At 36.3% G+C, this 15055-nt stretch overlaps 2 pseudogenes; one reads left to right on the top strand and one right to left on the bottom strand.

Moving 5' to 3' along the window:
* Nucleotides 1-7462: 7462 nt before the first annotated feature.
* LOC146937894 (serpin-ZXA pseudogene) lies at nucleotides 7463-8020 on the top strand (annotated as a pseudogene).
* A 2951-nt stretch (nucleotides 8021-10971) lies between these two features.
* Nucleotides 10972-13268, bottom strand: LOC146937893 (putative F-box protein At3g16210; annotated as a pseudogene).
* Nucleotides 13269-15055: the final 1787 nt, after the last annotated feature.

Genomic DNA, 15055 nt, shown 5'->3' with positions numbered 1-15055 from the left:
GATCAATTGTTGAGATTGTTTCCTTAATTGTTTCAAGTGAATTGTCTGTTTCAGAGGAGACGGATCCTTCCTACAGACAGTGTATAGTAGTACAAAAATATTCAATAACTTGTATACAAACATTTAATTGTAAAAGGATTTGTTTTTCCCATTTTCATTTTTTTCTCATTTCTTATTAACTATCATACTTCTTTCAAATAATACCTTCCCCAACCTGGATGCAATTTTTTAACTTCTCTTTTTTTCTCACCACAATATTTAGTATTTGAAGCAAATGTCACAAGCACAGTGTGGTATTTACAGAAATCCTAAATAGTTTCACAATTTTTTTCTTGCCACAACATTCAGTATTTACAGAAATCCTAAATAGCGTCACAAGCTCAATGTGTAAGTGTCACAACCTGTAAGACACTATTATCAATCCTATGAGCTTATCAGATGTTACATAATTTACATTAAACAAAATAACAGAGCCCCTATACAAATTCACTTAGAAAAAAGAGTTGGCCAGCTTAAACCGTGGCTTCTTAATGCTAAAAGTTTGATCAAAACATCAAAACAAAATTTTTGAACATTAAAAAGTAACAAACAGTGTTTTTAAATAACAACTATAGCGGCGCTATACCACTATATTGTAGCAGAGTTTAGACAAACCGCACACACTATTTAATACAAAATGTTAACAAATAGCTGCTATGGTGGTGGCGCTATAGCACTATTGCGCAGCAAATTTTATTAGTCCGCTATTTTCCGATATTTGTGATTGAAAACATTGGCAACAAATAAAGTGACCCCATAGTAAAAATGTTCAATAAACAATTAAATAATTATAGTTACGCATCTTATCTATGTTTCAATTTAAGCTCACTACTATGTTGTCAATTATGGATAGCGGATAAAAGCGGTTTGTTCAAATTCGACTTACATTATAGCAGCGCTATTTCACAACATTTTGTACAAACAGTGTGTTACGGAACAATATTAATTTACGCAAATTCTAGCACTGTTATAGCTGCTATTTAACAACACTCCACAATCTTCCTCTTTCTAATTCTTTCCTTTTCTTTTTCCTTTTTTTCCAATTTTTTTTAAAAGAACAGATACAAACAGGATCATCCAAAATTCACAAAGTCTCTCAAATATTCTTGGAACCATTAACATTAAACAAACATAACTTGTCAAAAAAATAACTTCAAAAAAAAAAATTAAAATCTCTAAATTTTTCTAACACAAAATCTACTCCTTGTCAAATTTGCTTAGTTTTTTTTTTAAAACAAATTTGCTTAGCTGTTTTTAAAAATCTTTGGCCACTGTTTTAATTATTAGTTCAATTAAAATCTTTTAATCTATTAGTTCAATTAAGCCTAATTTTTTTAAAATTATTCACACACGACCGATTTGGAAATTGGAATCATTGGGTTCAAGCAACACACGCACAACCAATTTGCAATTCCAGATAGAGTTTCATGTGATGCGTCAATAGAGGTCAAAATGAAAGCATAGCTGCTTATGGCCATCAAGCAAAAAAAAAAACCTACAAAATACAAGCATAGCTCCTCGTCTCATAGACTCCAAACTTGAACTCCAAACTATTCTTCTTTCCTCTGGTTCGCTTCACAGCTCTGTCCTGCTGGGCTTCAGAAATCTGCCATTGTCATTCTACCATAGATATTCTCATTCACTTCAGAAATCTATTAGCCTTATCTATACTTGAACAATCAGCCTGTAAATTTGTACGATGGCAAAGCTGTTGTTTACTAAAAAAACCAAGTACATTATGGCAAAGCAAATTTTTCTACCCGAGGACATAGCAAAGCCTATTCCTCCATGCAGTTTTTATTTTTTACCTCCTTTTATTCCCCAACTTCCCTTGATCTTCGCTAATCCTTGTTTATTATTCGCTGCTTTTATTTTTGGGAAGGTTTCGTGATAAATTTTGTAGCTGAATATAGCACTTCTCTTAAAGCAATTCCATGAATGTTATTAAATGCATCAGCCTATACCTCTTGGTCTTGAGTTACAAAAAGGAATGCAAAACAACGTTTATGTCATTATTGTTTTCTAGCATTCAACTAATTAGGCAACATAATGAGTGATAGTTAGACTAACAAAAAGTTAAATTCTTCCACTGCCACGCTTGTGAAAAGAACTCAACTTATCTATTTGCAATTTTTTATTTTTTTAAAAAATTTTGATATGATTTTATAGGCTGTTGAAGTGACCAATGAAATTAATTTATGGGCTGAAAAAGAGACAAATGGCCTTGTTAAAGAAGTTGTTTCACCAGGGGCGGTCAACAGCTTAACGAGATTCATCTTTGCTAATGCCCTCTACTTCAAAGGAGTATGGTCTGAGAAGTTTGATGCTTCATGTTGAAATATAAAAACACATCAGAGATGGAAGCAGCACTAATAAGAGCTCAGCAACAAGAAGAACAAAGTGATCTTCAGTTACTTGCTCCCCAAGTTACAAAAGTGTAGTGTTAGAAGGAAGAATAACTAACTTCCTTATATTCAGGAAGCTTAGGCTATAATATAGTGCAGCTAGTGCAAGTTAGTCTTATGATGTAGCAGCAATAACAAACTATATAAGGACACATTGTAACTAACTTTCACTTCAATGAAAATTCTATTGATTCTTCTCTATTTTCTCTCTGGTTTTTCTCTCTTTCTCTTCAACATTCTTGTTACTCAATATGGTATCTAGAGCCTTTTGATCTATCTTCCGCAAGCTTTCTCAAGCTTCATCAATGGCGCCTCGTCAAACCGAAGTTCCCACCGATCAATCTAGTCCCTTCTTCGTTCATCCCAGTGATGGACCTTCTTCTGTTACTGTTTCTCCTGTTTTGGACGGTTCTAACTATCATTCTTGGGCTCGTTCCATGCGCAGAGCTTTAGGCGGCAAAATGAAGTATGAATTTGTTGATGGAACGATTGAACCAATCGTTGATGATTTTGATCCTCTTTTTCGCCATTGGAATCTTTGCAACAATTTAGTTCACTCATGGATCGTAAACTCTGTGTCACCTTCAATTGCACAATCCATCATTTTCATGGAAAACGCATGTGATGTATGGAAGGATTTGAAGGAAAGATTTTCACAGGGTGATTTGGTACGAATCTCTGAACTTATGCAAGAAATTTATGCATTACAGCAAGATTCCAAATCTGTTACTACATACTACTCTGAATTGAAGATTTTGTGGGAGGAACTTGAGATTTACATGCCTGTTCCCAATTGCGTGTGTAGAGTGCGTTGTTCTTGTGAATTCATGCGCAATGCAAGGCATAATCATACTCTACTTTATGCCATAAGATTTCTTACCGGCTTGAATGAAAACTTTGTTATGGTTAAGTCTCAGCTCTTGTTAATGGATCCTTTACCTCCTATGAACAAAATCTTTTCAATGGTTTTACAACATGAAAGACAAAGGAATTTTGCTTCCTCTAGTGATGAGACAGTTCTCATCAACTATGCTGATTCCAGAAAGTTCAAAGGAAATTCTTCTGGTCAATCATACTCTCAGGGTTCCAAGAATGGTGTACGTGTGTGTACTTTTTGTGGGAGAAGTAATCACACTGTGGAAACATGCTGGAAGAAGCATGGAGTTCCACCTCATCTTCAGAAGAAGTTTGGTTCTTCTTCCTCTACTAATCATGTTGCTACAGAGGACGTTGCTAATGCTGAAAAGCCTTCCTCTTGTGATGATTCTAAAGTTCTTGCTCCATCCATCACACATGAGCAATATGAGCGGTTAATGTCTTTACTTCAGAATTCATCTTTCAATCAAGGTTCAAATACTGCACATGCTTCACATCAGGTTTCTTCCTCTATGTCCCTTGGTCATTCACCATCTGACAGGCAAGGTACAAGTTTCATTTCTTCTTTAACAAGTCACAATTTTACTTTCAGCTCTTGGATCATAGATTCAGGAGCTAGTGATCACATCTGTGGCAATCTACAATGGTTTCATTCATACAATGAAATCATTCCCACTCATATAAAGTTACCTACTGGACATCTTACTTTTGCAAAGCAAGCTGGAACCATTAAATTTTCTGAAGATTTTATCATTCATGACGTCCTTTATGTTCCTGATTTTCACTTTAATTTGATATCTGTGTCAAAATTAACCAATTTTTTAAACTGTATTGTGAGTTTTATTGGTTTCTAGTGTTTCATTCAGGACAAGAAAACCAAGAAGATGATTGGTTCTGGTGATAAGAGAGAAGAGTTATACTTCCTCAATCTTTCAAATAAGCTAACTTGTTCTGCAAGCAAGCTAGTCTCTGTTCTTGTTCCTTTGCCAGCTAGTGCCCTTTGGCATTTTAGACTAGGTCACCTTTCATTTTCTAGAATGAAGTCTCTACAGTCTTTGTTTCCCTTTGTTCATGTTGATTCTAAGGCAACTTGTGATGTATGTCATTTTGCCAAACACAGAAAGTTGTCTTTTACTGAAAGTTGTAATAAAGCTGACAAGCCTTTTGCATTAATACACTTTGATATTTGGGGCCCTATCTCTATTCCTTCTGTCCATAATCATACATATTTTTTAACTGCTGTTGATGATTTTAGTAGATATACTTGGATCACTTTAATGAAATCAAAGGGTGAAACTAGACAGCATGTTATTAACTTTATCACCCTTATTGAAAACCAACATGATTGCCATGTGAAAATTGTTAGAAGTGATAATGGCCCTAAAATTAATATCCCTCAATTTTATGCCTCTAAGGGTATTTTGCATCAAACTAGTTGTGTTGAAACCCCTCAGCAAAATGCAAGGGTGGAGAGAAAGCATCAACATATTTTAAATATAACCAGAGCCTTGCTTTTTCAGTCACATTTACCTAAAAGTTTCTGGTCTTATGCAGCTATTCATGCTGTGTTCATCATGAACAGAGTCCCCAGTCCCATTTTGAACAATCAAACACCTCATTTTTTGTTACACAATGTAACTCCTGATTTGCATCTTTTAAAAGTTTTTGGTTCTTTAGCTTATGCTTCAACTCTTCAAGCCAACAGAATCAAACTTGCTTCTAGAGCAAGAAAGTGTGTTTTTCTTGGATACAAAAGTGGTATGAAAGGGGTCATCCTTCTTGATATTCATTCTAAACAGATATTTGTTTCTAGAAATGTAACTCATTATGAGTCTATTTTCCCTTATAAGCAAAACTCTTCAAATGTTTCATGGGATTATCACACTCATATAGCTCAAGATTTTGAACCTAGTTCTGTCACAGATTCTCCACCACCTACTGAAACTGTGTCAGACTCTCCTTCACTCCCTACCTCAACCTCCATAAATGATCAACCACCCTTACCTCTTGATGATGTCCCTCTTCCTCCTCCTTTACATGTTTGTCACAAATCCACTAGAGTTAGATCTGCTCCCGGCTATTTGAAAGATTATATTTGTAATAACTCTTCTTCTTCATCATCAAAAGCAGTCAACTCAGGTATTTCTTATCCTATCACTCATTTTCATTCTTTTGATCACCTTTCTCCATCACATAAAGTGTTCTCTATGTCTCTTACCCAAAGTACTGAGCCCAAAACCTATAAGGAAGCATGTCAGTCTGAACACTGGTTGCAAGCTATGGATAATGAATTAAAGGCCTTATCTGCTAATGGTACCTAGTCCATTGTGGATTTACCACCCAATGTAAAGCCAATTGGCAGCAAATGGGTGTATAGAGTGAAACATAAGGCAGACGGCTCTATTGAAAGGTACAAAGCCAGACTGGTAGCTAAGGGTTACAACCAGATTGAGGGCTTGAATTTCTTTGACACTTTCTCTCCTGTTGCCAAGCTCACCACAGTTAGAACTCTTATAGCTCTTGCTTCCATCAAACACTGGCATTTACATCAGTTAGATGTAAACAATGCATTTCTTCATGGAGATTTGCAGGAAGATGTGTACATGAACATACCAGAAGGAGTTTCCAGCTTACCTGGCAAAGTCTGCAAGCTACAAAAAGTCTTTATGGCTTAAAACAAGCCAGCAGGAAATGGTATGAGAAGTTAACTTCATTGTTACTTCATGAAGGGTACTGTAAGTCTTCTTCTGACTACTCTTTATTTACTCTTCAGCACAACAATGATTTCACAGCTATTTTGGTTTATGTTGATGACATCATCTTAGCTGGTACTTCTCTCATTGAATTCCAAAGAATCAAGTCTATTCTAGATGCTCAGTTTAAGATCAAAGACTTAGGGATTCTAAAATACTTCTTGGGATTGAAAGTTGCTCATTCCAAGAAAGTACTGTCTGGATTTACTTGAATCTTCTGGCCTTTTAGGTTCTAAACCTGCATCTACATCTTTAGATACTTCAATCAAATTGCATCAAGACACTAGTAAACCTTTTGAAGATGTGTCTTGCTACAGGAGGCTCATTGGTAGATTGTTGTATCTAAACATAACAAGACCAAACATTTCTTTGGCTACCCAACAATTGAGTCAATTCCTCAATGCACCAACTACTACACACTATAAAGCTGCTTGTAGGATATTGAGATATCTCAAGAATGATCCTGGTCTTGGTCTCTTCTTCCCTAGAGCTTCAGATACTCAAATACTTGGATATGTTGATGCAGACTGGGCAGGTTGTGTAGATTCCAGAAGATCTACAACTGGATTTTGCTTCTTTAGGATCTTCACTCATATCTTGGAGAGCTAAAAAGCAAGCAACTGTGTCCAGATCTTCCTCAGAAGCTGAATACAGAGCTCTTTCCACTGCCACTTGTGAACTTCAGTGGTTAACATACCTTCTGAAAGACTTTAACATTCAATGCAACAAACAACCTGTCTTATATTGTGACAGTCAGAGTGCAATACATATTGCCTCTAATCCAGTTTTCCATGACAGAACCAAGCATTTAGAAATAGACTGTCATTTAGTCAGAGAGAAGATTCAAAAGGGTGTGCTCAGACTCCTTCCTATTTCAACACATGAACAATTGGCAGATTTTCTGACAAAACCTTTAGCACCTCCAAAGTTTACTCAATTCATTTGCAAGCTTGGGATGATAAACATTTATCATGGCCAAGCTTGTGGGAGGATGTTGAAATATAAAAACACATCAGAGATGGAAGCAGCACTAATAAGAGCTCAGCAACAAGAAGAACAAAGTGATCTTCAGTTACTTGCTCCCCAAGTTACAAAAGTGTAGTGTTAGAAGGAAGAATAACTAACTTCCTTATATTCAGGAAGCTTAGGCTGTAATATAGTGCAGCTAGTGCAAGTTAGTCTTATGATGTAGCAGCAATAACAAACTATATAAGGACACATTGTAACTAACTTTCACTTCAATGAAAATTCTATTGATTTTTCTCTATTTTCTCTCTGGTTTTTCTCTCTTTCTCTTCAACATTCTTGTTACTCAATACTTCAAAAACGAAAGATTATGATTTTCACCTTCTCAATGGCAGCTCAATCAAGGTTCCTTTCATGACCAGCATGAGGGATCAATATATTCGTGCTTTCGGTGGTTTTAAAGTACTTCAACTTCCTTATAAACTAGGCCAAGATGACCGTCGATTCTCTATGTACTTTATTCTTCCAGATGCGAAAGATGGACTCTCAGCTTTGGTTGAGAAGATGGCTTCTGAATCTGAGTCACTACACGACAAGCTTCATTCTATATCTCAAGTTAAAGTAGGTGACTTCAGAATTCCAAGGTTCAATGTTTCATTTGGGTTTGAAACTTCTGATATACTGAAGGACCTAGGAGTGGTTTTACCTTTCTCTCCCAGAGGTCTGACAAAAATGGTTGACTCTGTTGAGGATCAAAAGCTTTATGATTCCAAAATATTTCACAAGTCTTTCATCAAAGTGAATGAAGAAGGTACTGAAGCTGCTGCCGTAACCTATGCCTTTTGCGAATCCTTTGGTTATTCTCCTCCTCGTCCTCGACTAGACTTTGTACCTGACCACCCATTCTTATTTCTAATTAAAGAAGATTGGACCGGAACAATCTTCTTTGTTGGACAGGTGCTCAATCCTCTTGGTGGGTAATCACACTAGATTGGATTGCCAATAGATAAATAGGCAACCTGCTTTCTAATAGAAATGCATTTATTAGGTAGGTGAAGAGTCTATAAGTATTTCAGCTTTTTTCTTTTTTGAATCAAATGATATTTCAGCTTGTACTTCCTAATAATATATGTTAATAAAATGGGAATTGAAATAGAGTGGCCTGAAAAATCAAATGAATGGCATTAGTTTGCATGTAACTTTGCATAGCAATGTTTGTATGCCAATATTATTTGGAATTACCTTTTCCATTACAATTTGCTAGTGTAAAATAACAAAACAATTGTTTCTTACCTTCTTCCCATTTGTAAAAATAATGTTGTTAATTAGTTTTCTTCAATCATATTCTAATTTTATGTTGTTTAAACATGCTGTTTTAGTTGAGCTTAGCTAATGGTTTCTTATATCTTGGTGGTGGATTGATAACATTTTCAACAAAAAACAGTTCCATTGTTGCTTTGCTCTTTATTGAATACAAAGGTAAATGGAATACCAATGTTGCTATTGTCTTCATTTTGCTTTCAATTTGGAGCCTTTGATGTCTAAAACAAGTTTGCCACTAGAAGCCATTCACTTTAGCTGTAGTATCCAGTCCTAGAATGACTTTTTATTTTTGAATTGATTGTATTGTCTTCATTATGAGAAAGATTTCTTGCAGAGATCATTTACGATAGTGTATCAAGTGGCGTAAATGTTATTGAGGTTGGAAGATATATAACTTGAAAACCTGTATATGGGTTAAATGGGATAGGAATGGCTTGAAAATTTTAAGCAAACAGGGAAAACATTGTAGAACTTACTTTGAAACATGCCTCTGAGGAGTTCACAATCCAACTTCTTGAGCTGTATTTGATCAACTTTCCTTCAATTCATTCTAAAAGAATTATTTCGTTTGGTTTATGTGTTATAACATTGTTTCTTGAGCTTGAAGTGAGCATAACAAGGCACTATACATTGAATGTACTAATATAACTAAACTGATGCTTGCAAATTAAGTTTACTCTAACATGTGCATTTGCATCTAATATTTCTATTGGCATCTTCGCGTGCAAGATTGAGCACATAAATGTCACAAGATTTTACCACAGAATTATTCTCAGTGTAAATGGCTTTTAGAATTCATCGTAGATTGTGCTATTTACTTTGAGGAATATTAATGCATTAAAGCTGAAGAATATTAATGCATACTGATCCATACTCTTATTTTATCTCATTTGAAAAATTGCTTCTTGTCATTCTTGTTTGACCCATTTGTTATCTGCTATGCGTACTTGCAAATTTAATATAGTTAACTCAACTTATTCGAACCTTTTATAAAATCTATGACAATTTTTTAACTACCAGAATTTCCAGAATCAATTGATTCAACTTTCCATTGAATAAATCTGATAAATATATCCATAGCCATTTAAGTTCACTAATGGCTATTTATTTTTTGGTAAGACGTATTGATCAGCAGAAAACCAGAGAAAGTTGCAACCCGTAACAACAGTCAACAATAACTTCGATAGTAAGAAATAACTCCATCTAAAATCTTTCGGACCTGAGCCCTTTACATCATGGCTCACCGGCTCACCGCTGCAATTAGATCACTCAACTTCACTATATATCTCTGTTAGTGGGGAAGTTTCTCCCCAGGAAGAGCGCGTTGACCACTTATCATTATGGTTAAGATGAAGCTCGTGTCAGCAAGTTGATTGGGAGGCAGCGACTTGGCTCAGTGATGGAGCCGGAGGACCTTGTAGAAGTGATTAGTGCGTTGAGGAAGTGTCATGTCATGAAATGAAACGATGGGAGAGGGCGTAGGTGTTACCTTTTGTTCTCAATAAATCTGAGCCCTTAGCTTAATGATATATAATTGATTGTTGCCCCCTCATCTTAGAACCCACCTTACATGAAAGGTATACTTACATAAACCTTTGTTCAGAAGAAGGAATATGAAAAATTTGGAGAGATTTAGCTTGAACTTTTTCTCGTATCAAGTCGTCGCGTCCAACTCAAAGTGTTTTGTGTGAGAGTGGAGGATAGGATTAGAGGCAAGAAGAACTTCACTAAGAGTACAGAAAATATTTTTTTGCCAAGATTGATGGACTTTGAACTCATGAAGAAGTGATTGCAGCCGTAAGATTTTACTGGGAAAAAACTGCCAAACTATGAGACCTTTACGCTACAAATTTTTTATTAGATGACCATGAGACAAGATTTTTTGCCTAAGTAAACACAGTAACATGTGGTGGATCATCTTTCATCAGGATCAGATCCTTAATCAGCAACACAAAGTGTTGAGAGATTAAGAGACTTAGATGATGTGAAAGTGAGGCGGTAATGTGCAGCTCCTTGAAGGTATATGAGGATTCAATTTACTACCTTTAAGTGTGGTACTTTTGTACAATGCATATCTTGACATATCATATTGACAACAAAGGCTAAGTCAGGTATGGTAATAGTTATGTACTGAAGGCAACCTACAATGGAAATATATAGTGATGAATCATCGAAGTCGGGAGTTTCATATGTTGAAAGTTTTGAAGAGGAAACCATTGGTGTAGGTATTGAGTTTACAGTGAGCATATAATTGGATTTGACGAGTATGCCATGAATATACTTAGTTTGAGTAAGACATATGCTATGCTATATATAAAGACAACATGATTTACTAACAGAAGACATTTTACTGATATTACAATTGGATAAAGAAGAGCAAACAATCTAGGAGCGACGAAAACCAACGAAACAACACATACATAGCATATATTGGATGTTCAAACTTAAATTTCCATTTTTGGTGGAATTCATGGAGAGATGTTGACATCATGGGTGATAATGAAAAACATCTAGACTTCGTTTATTTGTTTGTCTGATACAATTCGAACCATACATCATTATCCTTTCAAAATATAACATGGATAGTTACAATCCATTTAATAGAATTTTTAAAAAAAAAAAAAAACACACTCATCCATTCCTAATAACCATACTCTTCAACCTCTTGTGCAAAGCTATATGCTAAGGAAAACAATCAACCACACATTCCTCCAATTGGAAGAAGACTTTCATTATAAATAACCATTTGACAACATCTATGCCTTCCACTAACCCCCATATCTTCAATCACTTCAGCATTTAAATCAAACCTTGAAACTTCTTCATTATAATTTATGTAGAATATATCACCATGCTTTCCAACTCCAATAAGTTCCAACACACTGGGTAGGGGTCCAATTTTCAAAAGTCTCGTCCATGAATCCGCCACACCAAATTCACCCAAAATTGATATGAAAAGACAAGAAGAATCTTGATACTCGATCATATCAATGGACTCTTTCAACACCACCATGTGTTTAGCAAATCTGCCATAATTATGGTTAAAGGGTGTTGTAATGAAGACCTCATTACTCAAGTTAAATGATACCAACACCTCATCCCCAAAATAATCTTCATAGCCCCACCAGTGGCACATCCCTTGCAACTGCACCCCAAAACCAGTCTCTTGCCACCGGTCGGTCCAAAGATGATTTGGAATTTCAACTTGAAGATCCCTCTAACAATTAGTTTTTAGGTCATATATCTTCCATAAGATCTCATCATTTGGATCACGCTTCTCGGGATTGTCAAAAAAACAAAAACATCGAATCAGCTTGTAGTCATTGGACACTGGGTCATAACCAAAACCATGAATGTTAACAATAGTATTAATAACAGGAAGATCTTCAAAAACAGTGCCAGGAGGAAAGGCTTTCAGAATTTCATGTTCAAAAGAACCACCAGGAATGACTTTGAATTCCTCTGTAGATGGGTTCCACAATACAACTTTTTGCGCAATCCAAGTGGTGTCACCTCTTCCACTGCCTTGACAGAGACAAAGTATGCCATTAACAATAGAACCAGCAATTAAAATACCTTCGCCATCCACATCAATTGGAGGTGGCCAATCTAACTTGACACTATTCTCAAACGTCTCACCAAGAAGCAAAAATAAATTATCATGATCATCATAGTCGAAGAAACCGGGAGTCTGCTTAAGGAGGAGGCTTGAATTATGATGATCATCATATTTAGACAGGTACATGCTCATGAATTGAGGTTTTTCAAAAAAATCAGCACAAAATTTACACACACATGTAAAACGCTTGAGAGATTTCACAGGCAATTTGGATAGTTGTGTACGAGCAGTTGCTATCAAGTGAAAACCAATCAACAATATGTTATGTTACAATAGGAGAAAAGGGAAATCAAAATTTGAGAGCACTATTGTTGATAAAAAATTGAGAGCGTGTAAAAAAGATATTTAATATGGTGATCAGCATATAAAAATTATAAAAGGAAATAAAAATCAAATTTTATACCGAAATAAGTTTTGCACATTAAGCAGTGCATGTAATATCCCGCCTGACAGTATCGGTATATTACCCGTGATCGTGTCAGAGAAATTAAATTCATGGAAAAGTAAGTCAATGGAAATATTTTATGACATGTCAGCTTTTTACGGGAAAAGAATCAGAGTCGTTTTAAACACGTTCAAGGCAAGGGCAAAATGGTAATTGCACGGAAAAGGATATTTATATGTTTTTGGGTGGAAAATATCTCATTTTCCCTTATCCTTTCTCTCTCTAAGTTGGGAAAACATTTCTCTCCCTTCTCCCTTCTATTCTCCCACGCCCTTTTCTCTCATCTCTTCATCAAACTTCCCTCAAAACTTCTTGTGTCCTTGCCAAGCTTCTAAGTTATGTTCCTCATGATCTTCCAAGCTAAGAGAAGTTTGTATTGTGTTTGTTTTCTTCTATTTTCTTCTCTTGAATAAGTGTTTGAAATCTAGGGTTTTGGTTATGTGGGAAGAGGAAGCTTGATCTTGTGCAAGGTGTGGTTCCTCCATGAGCAAAGGAGATGATTATAAGTTGGAATCAAGAGCTAGAGTTAGGGTTGGTACTTGGTAAGTTCAAGATGAATCAAGTTATGGTTTCTTCACGATCAAGCAAGGATTATGGTGCTTTGGATTGCAAGAAAAATTGTCAAGATTCAATGGTTTGGGCAAAGGGAGCATGTGAAGCAAAACTAGGGTTTTAGCTTGTTTGGGCTTGGAACTTTGTGAAGCTTCAAGAACTTGATTAGGTGAGTTCCATAGCTAGTTTTCCTACCCTTTGTGATTATGATTATGCCATGTATGTTTAGTATGAATAACATGAAATTCTAGGGTTTTAGGTATATGTTTAGTAACCCCTTTTTACGTCATGCTCCCAATACACGTGAATACTTGTTCCAAGACTACTTTGCAAGTTTATTTTTATCCATCGAGTCATGATATGCCTTGGAAAACTTTGTTTTGAGGATTTTGGGTCAAAAACATGTTTTGTGCAGATGTTGGACTGTCATAACTTGCCACGGCGAGCTATTACTAGCCATGGCAAGCAAAATGGCCGTCCTGTAGGGTTGCTCGCAACCAACTCGCAGTGGCGAGTAAATGCTACTCGCAATGGCGAGCTAGCCAACTCGCAGTGGCGAGTAAAGCATGGCTGCTGCCCTGTTTTGCTCGTCTTGCCTAGATGTTGTGTTTTGGTTCGGCTTTCATTCGTGTATGCTTTTATACATATAAACCCTTCAAACAAGACCCCAAGGCATAGGTTTTTAAACGTTGTATCGAGATAAAATCAAGTATTCATTTATATTGGAAAGCATGACATATGAGAGAAGTGTTCGTTTCATGAATGGGGTAGTAAGTTATTAATTAAGCAAGGGGAAAACTAGAGCCTCGACATAGTTGTCGAGAACTAGCTAGTTAGCAAGATCCCTAGAATGTTAAGACACGAAGTATACTATCTTCGCACATGATTAAGATTAAGATAGAAAGCATGTTAAGTCGTGGTTTGATTAGTTAATCACTCCACCATGATTAAGAACTTACAAGCATGAACAAGTATGTATTTACCGATAATCAGATCGACTCAAGGGTCCGAGGTAATAAGCAAGTAAATATGAATATGTTTAAGTATATGTACGACAAGACCATGAATAATAAGTAGGTGGCATGTCTCTTGCTATCCACATCAGGGGGATACAAGAGGTTCTCGATCTAAGGGGAACGATTCAAGCCGTAAGGGACCCGCATGTCACTGAAATTAACAAGACGTAGGTGCTCGTGTCTCTTGTTATCCACGTCAGGGGGATACGGGAGGTTCTCGACCTAAGGGGAACGGTTTAAGCCGCAAGGGACCCGCACAACACCGAGGGAGTCCGATGTACGTACATCGATCATGTATGGGATTGTACTCGGGGTTACTCCACCCGGGACTTTCCGTAAAATGAATCAAGATAATAATTGTTTGTTCAACGCTAACCTAATGAATGAACTTAGATACGTTTATGCATGATATGAATACATTTATGTTTCTTATGATTATGATTATGTTATGACATGTAAGAATGAGTCCATGCACGTTTATGTTTAAGAACTAGAGCACTAGGTGCTATAAGACAAGTACAAGGCATGGAATAGAACAAGTAATGAACATGATACCGATGATGATCTTAGGTTTCCCCTAATCGTCCGGTTTAGAATCGTGCCATGATTATGTTATGTTTAGGCCTTGATACGTAGAGCGTATTCTTGGCAATGCGGTTCTAGGTTCCCTCTCGACCGTCATGACACGTATAGGAAGTGAAGCCTATAACAAGTTAAGATAAGACTATGACGGCTCTAGTATGCACGACCATCTAGTATGCAAGTCCCCACACACGTATAATCAACCGTAAGGTTGTTATGTAGACACGTGGTGACCATAGGTTTTCCCTTGAGGTTGCCAATAGCCTAGGATTTAGGGGAGCTCACTGAGACATTATGTCTCATCCCAATCCTTATTTGTTTCAGATAAACAGGATGGATGGCAAGCTAGTAGCCGAATGGATTTTCAGCAAGAGCTCGTTCGTACCCGAAGCATGAAGAATATGGAATCCAAGGATGCATTTATTCTAAATTAGTCAAGTTATGTTGTATTGATATTGTACGAACGTGTTTTGTTGTAT

The sequence above is a fragment of the Medicago sativa genome, chromosome 3 (assembly GCF_051527215.1).
Source record: "Medicago sativa cultivar Bolivia chromosome 3, Bolivia_mono, whole genome shotgun sequence".
Classification (NCBI taxonomy): domain Eukaryota; kingdom Viridiplantae; phylum Streptophyta; class Magnoliopsida; order Fabales; family Fabaceae; genus Medicago; species Medicago sativa.
The sequence above is the reverse complement of the archived record's forward strand: the minus strand, read 5'-3'. Positions and strand labels throughout refer to the sequence as shown.